Genomic DNA, 15,015 nt, shown 5'->3' with positions numbered 1-15,015 from the left:
AGGGAAACCATGGGACCTATGTTTCTTTAGGCCTGGCTTACTTCACTTAATACCATTTTTTCCAAGTCTTTCCATTTCCTAAATGGGGCAATGTCATTCTTTCTGATGGAGGCATAGAATTCCATTGTGTATACATACCACATTTTCTTGATCCATTCATCTACTGAAGGGTATCTGGGTTGGTTCTATATCTTAGCTATGGTAAATAATGCTGCAATAAACATAGTTGTGCTGGTAGCTTTACTATGTCTTGTTTGTGATCATTTGGGTAAATGCCCAAAAGTGGGATTGCTGGGTCATAGAGGAGCTCTATGTGGAGTCTTTTTTTTTTTTTTTGAAGACTAAAGAAAACATCTACTTTATTTAGTTTGGTACAAGTATGAGTAATGACATGAAACTAAAAGGGAAAGAAGTATCAGGAATTAGACCAAGAAAAATCCAGGGACTAAATGAGACCTAGTATTTTTTATAAGAGTTATGAAAGAAGTTCTGTGAAAACAAGTCTAAATGTTATTTCCATCTATAAATTAAAAAATAAGAAAATGTGACTGCAGAAATATTTGAAATACCAACTTAGCACTAAGCTTTTTGATATCCTTGAAATAAGGACATTAATACAGATGTTTGCGTCTTATTTAGGCATAAAGTATTTAAATCAGTAATTTAAGTCTTCATATTATACTGAGAAACTGTGAGAGAGTTGATGCCACTGTTTACCTTGCCAGGACTTTTTGCAGTACTGGAATTACCTCTTTTAACCAAGTGGAAATACCTGACTCATAGATTTTATGTTGACTTTGCACTTTACCAAAAGCTGGTCATTTTTTGAAAAAAATCTCTTTTATAAGATGATTTCTATGTTGCTTTGTATGTCCCTCTCCCACAGTATAACCCCTGCTTTCACTGTATTTGATGTTGGTATAATTTGTGGAGGGGAAGGGCAAAAACAAATCATTTAACTAGGGATACAGGTGGACCCATTGCAACAATGAGATGTAAACAAGTCCTTATGTCAAAAACCGAACTTTACAACTTTGGGGGGCGGGGAGGATCCCTGGAAGGGGGACGTGGGGGGAATATGGGAAGGGATGGGAAGGGGAAACAAAGAGGAAGCAACAATGTTTGATAAGAAATGTACTCGTTATCTTGCCCATGTAATTGTAACCATGTAATTGTATGGTATTCTCACAATTAAAAAACAAAAAAACAAAAAAAACAATTTCTCTTAACATTCAGATCACCAGCACTACACACCTCTACCTCATATGTCGCCTTTTCTTCTCTATACATTACTTCTCTAGACTAAATTCTCCCCTGTGAAAGCAAATGTCCCATGACAATTGAAAAGCCAGTTGTAGTCCCAAGAATTAAAAGTAATATGAGTATATACTCTGCTTCTCAGAGTGGTTTTGAGAATGGAACTGATAAAATGAATATGAAATATCTTTAATATATCATATCACTTTATAACAGAAATTATAAACAATAATCCTTCTACCTAGAAATGAAATGGTCATAAAATCTTTGCAACTAATAGTATAGAAACTTAACATACATGGTTAAAACATAAGCAATAACAAAAATCAAACTCTAAACTGATGCAGTTTAATATAATAGCCATACATATGAAGACAAAAAAACACTCACTAGAATTAAAGAATGTGCAACAAAAATAAAATGTATTGTGTTTGCTTTCTAAATATTCCATATTTTTGCTTACATTACATTTCTGACGAACATGCTAGTCTAAATCAAATAATAAAACTGATACTTTTATTAATATAAACAACATTATCATCTTCCCCTATTAAGATAGTAAAGGATGTACACTCACTTCCTTAGTGAGTTCTCCAAATACGGTAATGACATCTATTAAAAGGCTTGCAGTATAGAAGGACTTGATCATGTTTTTGTGAAATCGCCCAGCCCGATCTTCATTGTCTGCATACAAAAACATTTTCAAAGCGTAATTCTCCAAATGGGCACAACCAACTATTTCTTGAGTTATAGCTTCATTATCACCCAGCTGTTTCTTAAGAGCTTCTAACTGGTTCATGAATTTTGATAAAAATTTACGACATTCAGGAGTTTTACTGTCAATCTTCATCCCAGTTTGCATAGCATATAGTCGACAGTAATAGGCCACCACTGGGTCCTGCTTGTGGTGCTCCTGGGCCGTCCTCAGGTGATGTTGAATGCTCTTAAAGGGTGGCGCGAGCGGAGGGAGCAGAGCCAGCACGGCCATTGCCACTCACGGAAGTAGGACTTCTCACTCCGAGGACACCGGAATTTCTGCTTCCCTATGTGGACTCTTTTGAGGAGCCTCCATACTGCTTTCCAAAGTGGTTGAACAAGTTTACACTCCCACCAACAACGTAGTAAGGTTCCCTTCTGTCCACATCCCCTCCAGCATCTGTTGTTATTCGAGTTCTTGATTATAGCCATTCTAACTGGGGTGAGGTGGTATCTCAATGTTGTTTTGGTTTGCATTTCTTTTATGGCTAGGGAGGTTGAGCATTTCTTCATGTGTCTATGGCCATCCTTCTTTCCTCTTCAGCGAAGTTTCTCTTTAAGGCTTTAGCCCACTTATTTATTGGGCAGTTGTTTCTTTGAAGATTTGTTGTTGGGGGATTTAATTTTTTGAGTTCAAGGTATATTTTACATATGAAACCCTTGTTCATTGTATGGCTAGTGAAGATCTTCTCCCAATTTTAAATCACAATCCTGGAGAGAAATGAATGGTTTGATTAAAGATAATTTATTGGCAAGATTATTTATGAAGATGTAATGGTTAGGGGAAACAAAAAGCATGAGAGACATCATTACTGTTAAGCTGAGAAATGAGAGATTTGTTGAGGATTTGATAAGAGCTTTGGCACAGCCATCACTGGCAAAATATTGTTTGGTGAAAAGGAAGCTGGTTGGTATTTACTCTCATACTCTGGTTTTTCTACCAGGGCTTCACATTAATTGATCCCAACCAGAAGCCAAAAGGTAAAGAATCTTACTATCTATAGAGTTCAACATCCAGGGACATAGATCAGGGAAGACAAAAGTGAGCAATAGTTGTGAAGAGTCAAACAGAATAACTAGTATATTTTGTGAGTCAGTGAAGTTTTTTTTTAATCATCCTTTTTTTTCTCCTCTTTTAGTATTTTTAAGATTTGGAATTCAGCCAAATTATTTTCCTTTCTTGTTTTGTTTTTTTTTTTGATACAAGTACATGTTGCTACCAAAAAATACTATAAATCTAAAATGTTTAACATTCATTATCCAATTAAACACAGTGAAATGAACTCAATAGGACACTAAACAAGAGAACCCATGGATAGAGGATGGCGTCAGCATTCTTAGAAGGGAGTCTATTTTCAGTTTTGAAATTGGTTCCATGATGTAGCACCTCTTCTAAATTTCCCTTGGAAATTATATTTTTACTCTGAGGTAATTCAATATTCCTGTGAAACTGAGGAAAGAGATCATTGTGGTTTAGAGAAAAATGACCTCCTCCTGACTCTGTCAGCTAGTTAGTCAAAATCTTCTAAAAGGTACTAGAAAAATTGTTCCCATATAAAGTAGTTCTCTTCATAATTAAATTCCATACTTACTAAAAAAAGATCTTTCCACATGCTTAGAATTTGGGTAGTAATTTTGGCTTTCTCTTTCTGTATCTCTCTCTTCTCCACCCTCTACAGTCTGTCAAATTACATTTTTAATATAACTTGTACAAACTTTATTTTAATATTTTATAAGACATTCTTCTTTTCCATACTTAGATTTCTCTTTCATACTTTAAGTTTTTCCCTTGATTTTCCTCTGTTCTACTTTTGGGGTTATTCTGACATACCTCAGCCATTCATTCACTTCACAGATGCTTGTGGAACACACAGCTCATGCACTGAGGACAGGTCAGCCTCTCCTTTCATTACATCATGTAGTTGACCAACCTGCCATTGCCTTCTGTGGTTTATTCAGTTTTGGGTTTTCTCATTTCTTGTATATTGTTCATTGACTACCCTTTATGGTCTCTGCCTTACTTCTGGTATTCACTTTGTCCTAAATCCCCAAATTTATTGTTTTCATACCATTTCTTTACTTAATAGTATTGAGAGCTAGGAAAGCTTTGACTTTCCAGAATACATTGAAACAGGATCACCTACAGGCCAAGTCTCTGTTCACATTTCTTAAAGTGTTAGAAGAGCTAGAAACAGGTAAATTCAGACAGATTATAGCTAGGTTGAAAGCCTGGAGCCTGGGAACTCAATTCATTTGCCAGGTACATTTCTTTAATAGTCTTAAATATTTCTGTCCAGTGTTCCTACTTGGATCAGGCAGTTTTTAGAAGGTAAGCATGGAGTATTCATTTTTCTCCTCATCATTCACTCTCAATGCACAGAGAAGAAATAGACATATAGAAATTACTTGTGGAATAAATATATTTTGAATATTAATAACCCAAGAAAGACTTACAGGGGATATTGGAAACAGGAAAGCAAAATCATATTTAATGTGTTTTCTTTATAGGCCGAGTATGAATTTCTATATGAATTAATTTTGTATTCTAATGCATTTTGTCATTTTATATGTTTTGTTTGCAGAAACTAAATCTTATAGAAGTAACTTGTCCAAAGTTACACATCTAGTTGGTAGTAGAACTACAACTTCAACCTATATGATACTAATGTATCTTTTTTCCTCTCTGTATTTCTTACTAGTGAACAAGAAACTCTAAAAAAAACTGGTTTATGGGAAGAGTTAGATATATACCTTGAGCTGTGTATTTTGCCTGGCATTAGAAACATCTTTTGTGTCTGGGTAAGGCTCAACTGACAAAGTATTTGCCCAGCACACACAAAGTCCTAGTTTCAGTCTCTAATACCTTAAAAATAAACAAAGAACAAACCATTTTTTTGTTTTCTGCCAAATAACAAAATATATATGTAAATCTAAAGTTTATTTGGGATCCTCTGGAGAACCACTTTATAACATAGCTCTGCTGCAGAATTTCCCAGAGGCCTATACTTGCACATGTGCTTACAACAATTTTAGAGACAAATGGTACTCTTGAATGTCAGGCTATTGCAAAGAGACCAAGGTAGACTTAACCTATAATAAACATTTTATATCAAGCCAAGGGCAAGTGAAATTAAAGCATGGATAACACAAAAGCCATCAGTATCCTTTATGTTGGAAGTAGCAGCTTACTTTTAGCCATACATCATTTAGAACATTGATTAATGCCAATTTGAAGTTTATTGGTTTTCTAGCTTTAATATAATCACTTGCTATATTTAATATATTCAGTTTATAGATTTCAGTTTTAGGAAACATAAGTAATTTTTGCATAGTTTTTGTGTTTTACATTCCTCAAATATTATGAAGTTGAATGTTTTGCAAACATGAGATTATTTTCTATTTCTGATTTTTTTCTTTAAAAATAAGCACACTTCAAGTTTGAGAAACATTGGTGTGTAGGTGCTTGTTCATTAGTATATGAACCTCATTAGATCACAAACTTCTTGCAAACAAGAATTCTTACATACCATTTTGCAATTTATGATTCTCCCAATGCCCAGCACAATATGCTCAATTTTAGGCTCTAGTAAGGATAGTGAGTATAACTATCAAGGTCTGCCTCCTCCTTTGTTTTACCCCTACCATCCCTTCCCTCCCACCTCCTCAGGTACAACCCTCCCTCCCCACTTCCGCCCTTCCCCTTCCTCCCCCTCGCCTAAATTGTAAAGTTTGTTTTTTGACATAATGTCTTGAACATCTTAATCTGTATCCCTATTTAAGCAGTTTGTTTTTTCCCTTCCCCTCCCCAAATTATACCAACATCAAATATAGTGAAAACAGGGGTTATACTGTGGGAGAGGGACATACAAAGCAACAAAAAGGTCACCTTATAAATACGTTAGAAACAATAGTAAGGAATGAAAAAACAACGTGTATCCCTATCTTGGGTTCATTTTGCTTAACGTCATCTTATCTAACCTTTTCTGCTTCTCCCAAACACATTCTAGTTATTGCAAATAAGGGAAACCATGGGACCTATGTTTCTTTGAGCCTGGCTTACTTCACTTAATATCATTTTTTTCCAAGTCTTTTCATTTCCTAACAAATGGGGCAATGTCATTCTTTCTGATGGAGGCATAGAATTCCATTTTATATGCACACACACACACACACACACACACACACACACACACACACATCACATCACATCACATCACATTTTCTTGATCCATTCATCTACTTAGGGGCATCTGGTTAGTTCCATATCTTAGTTATGGTAAATACTACTGCAATAAACATAGTTGTGCTGGTAGCTTTAGTGTGGTCTTGTTTGTGATCATTTGGGTAAGTGCCCAAATGTGGCTAGCTGGGTCATAGGGGAGCTCTATGTGGAATCTTTTGAGGAACTTCCATACTACTTTCCAAAATGATTGAACAAGTGTACACTCCCAAAACAATACAGTAGGGTTCACTTCTGGCCACATCCCCTCCAGCATCTGTTGTTATTTGAGTTCTTGATTATAGCCATTCTAACTGGGGTGAGGTGGAATCTCAATGTTGTTTTGATTTGTATTTCTTTTATGGATGGAGAGGTTGAGTATTTCTTCATGTGTCTGATATTGGCCATTCTTATTTCCTCTTCAGAGAAGTTTCAGGCAGTTCTTTTCTGGAGGATTTGGTTGTTGGGGGATTTAATTTTTTGAGTTTCAAGTATATTTTAGATATGAGACCCTTGACCATTGTATGGCTAGTGAAGATCTCCCAATCCGTGGGCTTTCTTGCTAGCTATGCCCTTTGCCATGCAGAAGGTCTGCAATTTCATGCAATCCTATTTGTCCAACCTTTCTTTGATTTGTTGTCTTTGACCACATGGAGCTAGGGACATAGATAATACAAAAAATGAAAATTTCACAATAAAATTCACACTGAGTATTTACTATGAGGAAATAAACTTCATTTTCAGCAGTCCACTGATGATGTAGTTGGTAAGGTCAGGAATGATTTCCATTTTGTAAATCCTTTGGTTGCTTTACTATCCTTTTCTGTTCTGCTCAATAGGTATTCTTAATCCAAATTTTAAATTTTCTTTTAGATTTTTATTGTAAAGGTGATGAATAGGGGAGTTACAGTTATATAACTAAGGTAATGAATACATTTCTTTTTTTATTTTAATTTTTACTTTTATTGTGAAAATACTGCACAGAGGGGTTACAATTACATAGGCAAGACAATGAGTACATTTCTTACCAAGCATTGTAGGCTCCTCCTTTGTTTCCACATACATTTCTTTTAAAATATTATCCCCTCCCTCATTTTCTCCCGCTCACCCCGACCTGATTTCCTCCTCTCCAAGTTATATAGTTCATTTCAACATAATGTCAAGTGAGAATCATTGTTGCTTCTGTCATTTCCTTTTCCTTATATATAAGACAAAGCATACAGAAAACTAGAACAGAAAAAATAGAAACAACTGCATACAGGATGTAATAAAAACCTCTTGTTTCCAATTCTTGGAATTCATGTTGATATGCTTCATTACATATGGTCCTATGCACTTAGCAATTGGTCTATTGTGATCCTCTGTTAAGAATATAACAGACATATTCTAGTTATTACAAAGGAGGGAAACCATGCAACCTACTTTTTTTGGGCTTGACTTACTTTGCTTAATATAATTTTTTCCAGGTCTTTCCATTTCCTTATGAATGGGGCAAAGCCATTCTTTCTGATGGAAGCATGGAAATTCATAGTGTGTGTGTGTGTGTGTGTGTATACATCATATCTTCTTGATCCATTTCTCTACAAGGGGCATCAAGGTTAGTTCCATATCTTAGCTATGGTAAATAATGTTTCAATGAGCATGTCTGGGCTGGTAGCTTTAATATGGCCTTGTTTGTAGTCATTTGGGTAAATGCCCAGAAATGGGATTGCTGAGTCATAGGGGAGCTCTCTGTTTAGTCTTTTGAGGAACCTCCATACTGCTTTCTAGAGTGGCTAAACAAGTTTACACTCCCACCAACTATGTAGTAGTGTTCCCTTTTGGCCACATTCCTGTCCACATCTATTGTTACTAGATTTCTTGATAATGGCCATTCTAAGTGGGGTAAAGCGAATCTCAGTTGTGTGTGTGTGTGTGTGTGTGTGTGTGTGTGAATGTTTTTGTTATTATAAAGGTGATGTACCTCTGTATTAGTTACAGTTGCATAAGTCTGATAATGATTACATTACTTTTTTGGACAATGTCACCTCTTCCTTTGCTCTCTCCCAGTTTTTCCTTCCAATCTCCACCTACATGTTGTATACAGTAGTTCATTTCAACATAGTAGATCATCCATTTTTTATTGAGACTATGATTACATAAATTTCACAGATTTCACTGTATTGTGGGATAGTGACAAAGTCACAAACACATTTTAACCTTCACAAAGCAAATTTCCATTATCATGGTCTATAAATTTTGTGAATTCCATAAGCTGACAATACAAATGTTTCTTCCACATTGGGTAATATGTACATTTCTTTCCTTTCACTTAGTATAAGCTATTCCCTCTTTCCCTCTCATTCTCTCCCTCCTTTTTTGCCTTTTATTTGCTTAGTTCATTTTCATCAATGTCCAGTTTAGCTGATGGACCCCTCTGTTGTATTTTTTCCCCATTTCCCTTTGATTCTGTGCCCTCCTCCTAGCTTCCCTCAGATGTGAATATATATATATATATATATATATATGTATAGATAGATATACACACATACATATATACATGTATATATGTATATATATCATATATCAGGTCAAGAATATGGAGTTATTTACAAATTATATGACAAATTAAGTAGATGTCTTTTTTTCTTGAGTTCTGTTAACTATGTCATATCTCCTTGCATTTTGGCTTTAACATCCACATATCAGGGAGTCATGTGCCATTTGTCTCTCTGATCTTGGCTTACCCACTTAAAAAATTCTATCCATTTCCCTGTGAATGCCATTATTTTGTTCTTTCTAATGGCTGTGTAATATTCCATTGTATCCAAATTTTTGGATCCATTAGTCTGTACTGAAATATCTGGGTTGTTTCTGTAACTTGGCTATCGTGAACAGTGCAGCAATGAACATGGAGGTTCATGTGTCTTTGTGTCCTGGTTCCTGTTGCTCAGGGTAGATGCCTAGGACTAGTATTGCTGGGTCATAGATTTCTGAGGTAGCTTCAGACTGTTTCCAAAGTGGTGGTATTAGTGTTCATTCCCACCAGCAGTTCAATAGCGTTCCTCTTTCTCTGTATCCCCAACATCATTTGTCATTGGCTGACTTTAGGATGTGGGTCTTTCTGACTGGCTAGGGTGGTTTCTCAGGGTTGTTTTTATTTGCATTTCCTTTATGGCCAGGGATGATGAACATTTCCTCATGTGTTTCTTTGCCATTTTTATCTCTTCTTCTGAGAAATCTCTCTTTAGTTTCCTTGCCCATTTAATGATTGGTTTGTTAGATTTGGGAGGGATTACTTTCTTGAGTTTCTTGTATATAATGAATATTAGGTCTTTGTCTCATATATTGCTGGTAAGTATTTTTTTTCCAATTAGTTGGTTATCTTTCTAGTTTTGTAGCTATGTCTTTTAGCTGTGCAGAAACTTTTTTATTTTAAAATAATCCCATTTGTTGAGTCCCTCTCCAATTTGTTGTGACTGTGGAACTCTGTTCAGGAAGTTCCTGCCTGTGCCTATAAGTTCAAGTGTCTCTCCTACTCTGTACTGCAGTAGTTTCAGAGTTTCAGGTTTGATATTAAGGTCTCTAATCCATTTTGAGTTGATGTTAGTGCGTGGTGACAGTCTGGGGTCCACTTTTAGTTTTCTGTATGTGGCTGCTCGATTTCCCCAGCACCAATAGTTGAAGAAGCTATACTTCTTCTACTGTATGTCTTGGGCTCAAATATCAGCTGACTGTAGGTATGTGATTTTATTTCTTGATCTTCTAATCTGTTCCATTGGTCTTCAGATCTGCTTTTGTGCCAATACCAAGCTATCTTTGTTGTTATGGCTCTATAGTAGAGCTTGAAATCTGGTATCATAATCCCTCTTGCATTGTTTCTTTTGCCTAGAATTGCTTTGGCTATTCTTGGTCTTTTGTTGTTCCATATGAATTTTTGGGTTGTTTCTCTATTTCAGTAAAGAGCATCAATGGGATTTTGAGGAGTATTACATTGAATTTGTATATCCTTTTTGGCAGTATGGCCATTTTCACAATATTGATTCTGTCTATCCAAGAACATGGAAGGCCCTTCCATTTCCTAGTATCCTCTTTGATTTCTTTTAGATTTTTGTAGTTTTCATGAAATAGGTCCTTTACCTCTTTGGTTAGGTTAATTCCTAGATATTTTATTTTTGACATTATTATGAATGGCGTCATTTTCCTGATTTCCCTTTCTGCTTGTACGTTGTTGGTGTACATAAGTGCAACTGATTTTTTGTGGGTTAATTTTGTATCCTGTATCCTGCTACTTTGCTGAAGTGGTTTATAAGTTCTAGGAGTTTGGAAGTGGAGTTTTGGGGGTACTTAAGGTATATGTCATCTGCAAATAGGGATAGTTTAATTTCTTCCTTCCCTGTGTGGATCCACTTAAGGTCCTTTTCTTGCCTTATTGTTCTGTCTAAGCATTCCAGAACTATATTGAAGAGGAGTGGAGAGAGTGGGCATCTTTACCATGTTCCTGATTTTAGGAGAATTGGTCATAGTTTTTCCCTGTTTAGCATAATATTGGCTATTGGTCTATCATATATGCTTTTATTGTTTTAAGGTATGTTCCTTTATTCCTATTTTCATCAGAGCTTTTAACATGAATGGGTATTGTACTTTATCAAAAAAGCCTTTTCCACATCAATGGAGATAATCTTGTAGTTCTTGACCTTGGATCTCTTGATGTGATGCATTACATTAATTGATTTACACATGTTAACCCAGCCCTGCATCTCTGGGATGTAGCCTACTTGATCATAATGTATGATTTTTTTTGATATGTTTCTGCATTCTGTTGGCTAAAATCTTACGGAGGAGCTTTGCATCTGTGTTCTTCAAAGAGATTGGTCTGTAGCTCTCTTTTTTGTTGGATCTTTGCCTGGTTTGGGGGATGAGTGTGATATTGGCTTCATAGAATGAGTTTGGGATTTCTCCTTTCCTTCTATTTCATGAAAGAGCTTGAGGAGTATGGGTATTAGCTCCTCTCTAAAGGTCTTATAGAATTCCGTAGTGAATCAATCTGGGCCTGGGCTTTTCCTTACTGTTAGACTTCTGATTGCTTCCTCTATCTCATTGTAACTTATTAGCTTAGTTAATTGATTTATTTCTTCTTGGTGTACTTTGGTTGATTTATATTTCTGTAAAAATCCATTTGTGCTAGGTTTTCCTTCCTTAGTGATTATAGATTTTGGAAATAGTTCTTTATGATTGTTTGGCTGTCTTGGATGTTTGTTGTAATTTTTCTTGTGGCATCCCTGATCTTATTGATTTGGATCTTCTGTCTTCTAGTTTTAGTTAATTTTGCCAGCTGTCTGTCAATTTTATTAATTTTTTAAAAAAATCTCAGCTTTTTAATTAATTTTATTTGTAGTTTTCTTTGTCTCTATCATTAATTTTAGCTCTTATTTTGGTTATCTCTCCATCTAGTAACTTTGGGTTCAAATTTTTCTTGATTTTCTAGTTTTAGTTGCATCATGAGATTCTTTACTTGGTCAGTCTCTTATTTTCTTGGTGTGTACACTGAGAGCAATAAATTTGCCTCTCAGGATTGCTTTTGCCATCTCCCATAGATTTCTTTGTGATGTGTATTCATTTTCATTGAATTGTAGGAACTTTTTAAGTTCTCCTTTAATTTCTTCTGTGACCCAAGTGTTACTCAGATGTGTACTGTTCAATTTGAGTATTTTCTATGGTATGTTTTGTTATTGAGAACTAGCTTGGCTCCACTATGGTCGGAGAGAATACAAGGGATTGTGTCGAACCTCTTGTGTGTGCTTAAATTCTTTGTATGAACTATTTGATCTATTTTGGAGAAAGTTCCATAGGCTGCTGAGAAGAATGTGAACTAGGTTGTTGTTTGGTGGAAAACTATGTAGATGTCTATTAAGTACATTTGAGATATGGCATCATTTAATTCAGAGGCTTCTTTGCCAATCCTCTGGTTGGTAGACATGTCATTTGGTGACAGTTGAGTATTAAAGTCACCTAGTGTTATTCTATTTGGATCTATTTTCCCTTTCAGTCTGAGAGTATTTGCTTAGTGTATTTGGATACTCCAGTGTTTGGAGAGTGTAAATTGATAACGGCGATATCCTCTTCTTGGATTGTTCCCTGTATTAATATGTAGTGTCCACCTTGGTCTTGTATTGATTTTAGTGAAAAGTTTATTTTGTCAGATGTCAGGATGGCAACTCCTGCCTTCTTACTGGGAGCATTTGTGTGGTAGATCTTCCTCCATGCCTTAACTCAGAGTTTGTTTTTATCTTTGGCTTTGAGATGGTTCTCTTGAAGACAACAAATGGATGGCTCTTGTTTTCTGATTCAATCTGCAGTACTTTTTCTTTTGATTGATGAATTAGATCCATTATAAAGAAGTGCATTATTATAGAGAAGTGCATTGTTTTTCCTGTCATTTTACTGGTTCTAAGTCTTTCTTTTTTCCTTTCCTCCTGTGCTTACTAAGTTGGTATTCTAGTGATGTCTGTTTTCTTCAGACTGTGTCCCCCCTCTTAATATTCTTTGTAGTGCTGGCTTGGTTATGAATTTGTTTGGTTTTCTTTACTATTAAAATTTTTAGTTTTTCCTTGAGTATGAATTCTAGCTTCACTGGATATGCCAGTTTGCATTGGCAGTTATTGGTTCTCAGGGCTCTGAGGTCCTTTTCCAGGATTTCCTTAGATTCAGTGTCTGTGTGGAGAGATCTACAGTGATTCTGATTTTTTTCCCATTATAATATAGCTCCTTCTTTGCTATCTTTATTATTCAGTTCTAACATTTTTATTATGATGTGCCTAGAAATGTTCCTCCTGGTATCCTGTTTGCTTTGTATACTTCTGTTATGTGGGTGAGATTTTTCTCTTTTACAAGGGGAAATTTTTGGTGATGATTTTATTAAGTGTTGCATCCCTCTATTCAGGTATTCTTCACTTTCATCCTCCCCTATTATATGAAGGTTAAATTTCGTGACATTATCTGCTTGTTCTTGGACTTCCTTTGGCATATTTTGTGTGTTTTTTCCCATATCTGATTTTTTCTCAGTTGCTGCATTTTATCTTCAGAATCTGAAATTCTATTTACCATTTCTTTCAGTCTATTAACTATGGCTTCCATTGTGGTTTGCATGGAGGAATTTGAACCATTTTTTAATTTCTGTGTCAGTTCAAAGTGTTAATTTCATCTTTTAAGTAGGTGTATACTGCATCTATTCTTAGAGTGCATTTTTTTTTTGAAATACTGGATCTCTTTAAATAATTTGTGTCTTCCTTACATTTTGGATCCATTTCTCACTTTAATTCTTGAGTCATTGCCTCTATCAACTCTTGGATGTAACGTTTGTTTTCCATTCCTTTTTCGTTTTCCTTGGAGTTCTTCCTTGGGTGGCTGCTGGCCTTTGGGGATGGTTTACTCTCTTGGCTGTTGATGAATCTTGTAATTTTTCACTGTGATTTTTGCATGAGGATTCAGGAATTATCAGAGTCAAATCTAATCCAAGATCTGTCTGTTTTGGACAGTAGTTGGCTGCCTTTGCTTGGTTCTGGGTTCGTTCCTAGGTCAGTAGCACCCTCCCAGAGCACACAGGTGGGCTCCTTCTACCACAGGAGCCTCTAAGCACAGTTCCTGACTTCAGACAGAAACTGTCAGTGCAGCTCTGCTTGGACTCCTGTCTGTAGGGGAGTGGAGTGGTGATGTAGGTGGGGGCTTGTTCTGCTGTTAGCTGCTGGAACCTGCTTGTGGTTCACAAATACAGCCAGGGACCCTTGGTTTAAGTTGTTAGAGCACTCTCCGGGGACACACAGGTAGGACTCCTTCTGTGCTGGCTGCTGGAGCCTTCAATGTTGTTTTGATTTGCATTTCTTTTATGGCCAGAATCAATTCCAAATGGTAGAAAGACCTCGAGGTAAAAGTAGATACCTTGAAAATATTACAGGAATGAATAGAGCAAACACCAGGGCTCCTTGGAACAGGTTGAAACTTTCTTAATAAAGACCCAGAAACACAACAATTCAAAGTAAGGTTGGATAAATGGGATTTCATTAAACTGTAGAGCTTCTGCATGGCAAAGGACATAGCTAGCAAGATAGAAAGCCCACAGATTGGCAGATCTTCACTAGCCATACAATAGATAAGGGCCTCATATCTAAAATATACAGAGCTCAAAAATTAAATCCCTCCAAAATAAATCCCCACTAACAAGTAGGTTAAAGACTTAAAGAGTGACTTCTTAAGAGGAACTAAAAATGCCTAATAGACCCATGAAAAAATGTTGTTTTGTTTGTCTTGAGTTGTATAAAATAATTTTCTTGCACTTTGACCCATTCATTTCTGTCCATTTGCCCAATTATTTCCCACGTTTATGCCCAATATATCTCCCTCTGCTTTCCCTTTCCTTCTCCCTCTTTCTCTTCCTTTTCCTCTCTGTCTCCCTATCTCTTTTTTTGACTAGGTTTGGACTTCAGGCTTGGTATTTGCTAGGCTGATTTTCTATCACCTTAACCACACCTCCAGTCCTGCTTTATTCTGGTTGTTTTTGAGATAGGATCTTGTGAACTTTCTGTCTGAGTTGACCTAAAATTGTGATCCTTCTGCACTCAGCCTCTTGACTATCCAGGGGGCTACTCAATCATCATGAGGCACTGGTAGCTGGCTAATGCTCAATCTCTTTATGAAGACTAGAAATTCCTTGACTGAAAGGAATATTTTCCACTTCTCTGTTTTCTAATTTCTTTATACATTTCCCAGTGAATAAAAAGTGATTAATTGATCTCCTCTCTCTGGCT

The 15,015-nt window shown here is 36.1% G+C and overlaps 1 pseudogene; it reads right to left on the bottom strand.

Annotated features, from left to right (window-relative positions):
- Positions 1–1,509: 1,509 nt before the first annotated feature.
- Positions 1,510–2,245, bottom strand: LOC105984003 (annotated as a pseudogene).
- Between the last annotated feature and the right edge of the window lie 12,770 nt (positions 2,246–15,015).

The sequence above is a fragment of the Dipodomys ordii genome, unplaced genomic scaffold, assembly GCF_000151885.1.
Source record: "Dipodomys ordii isolate 6190 unplaced genomic scaffold, Dord_2.0 Scaffold22, whole genome shotgun sequence".
NCBI classification, from domain to species: domain Eukaryota; kingdom Metazoa; phylum Chordata; class Mammalia; order Rodentia; family Heteromyidae; genus Dipodomys; species Dipodomys ordii.
This window is presented reverse-complemented; position numbering and strand designations above follow the sequence as displayed.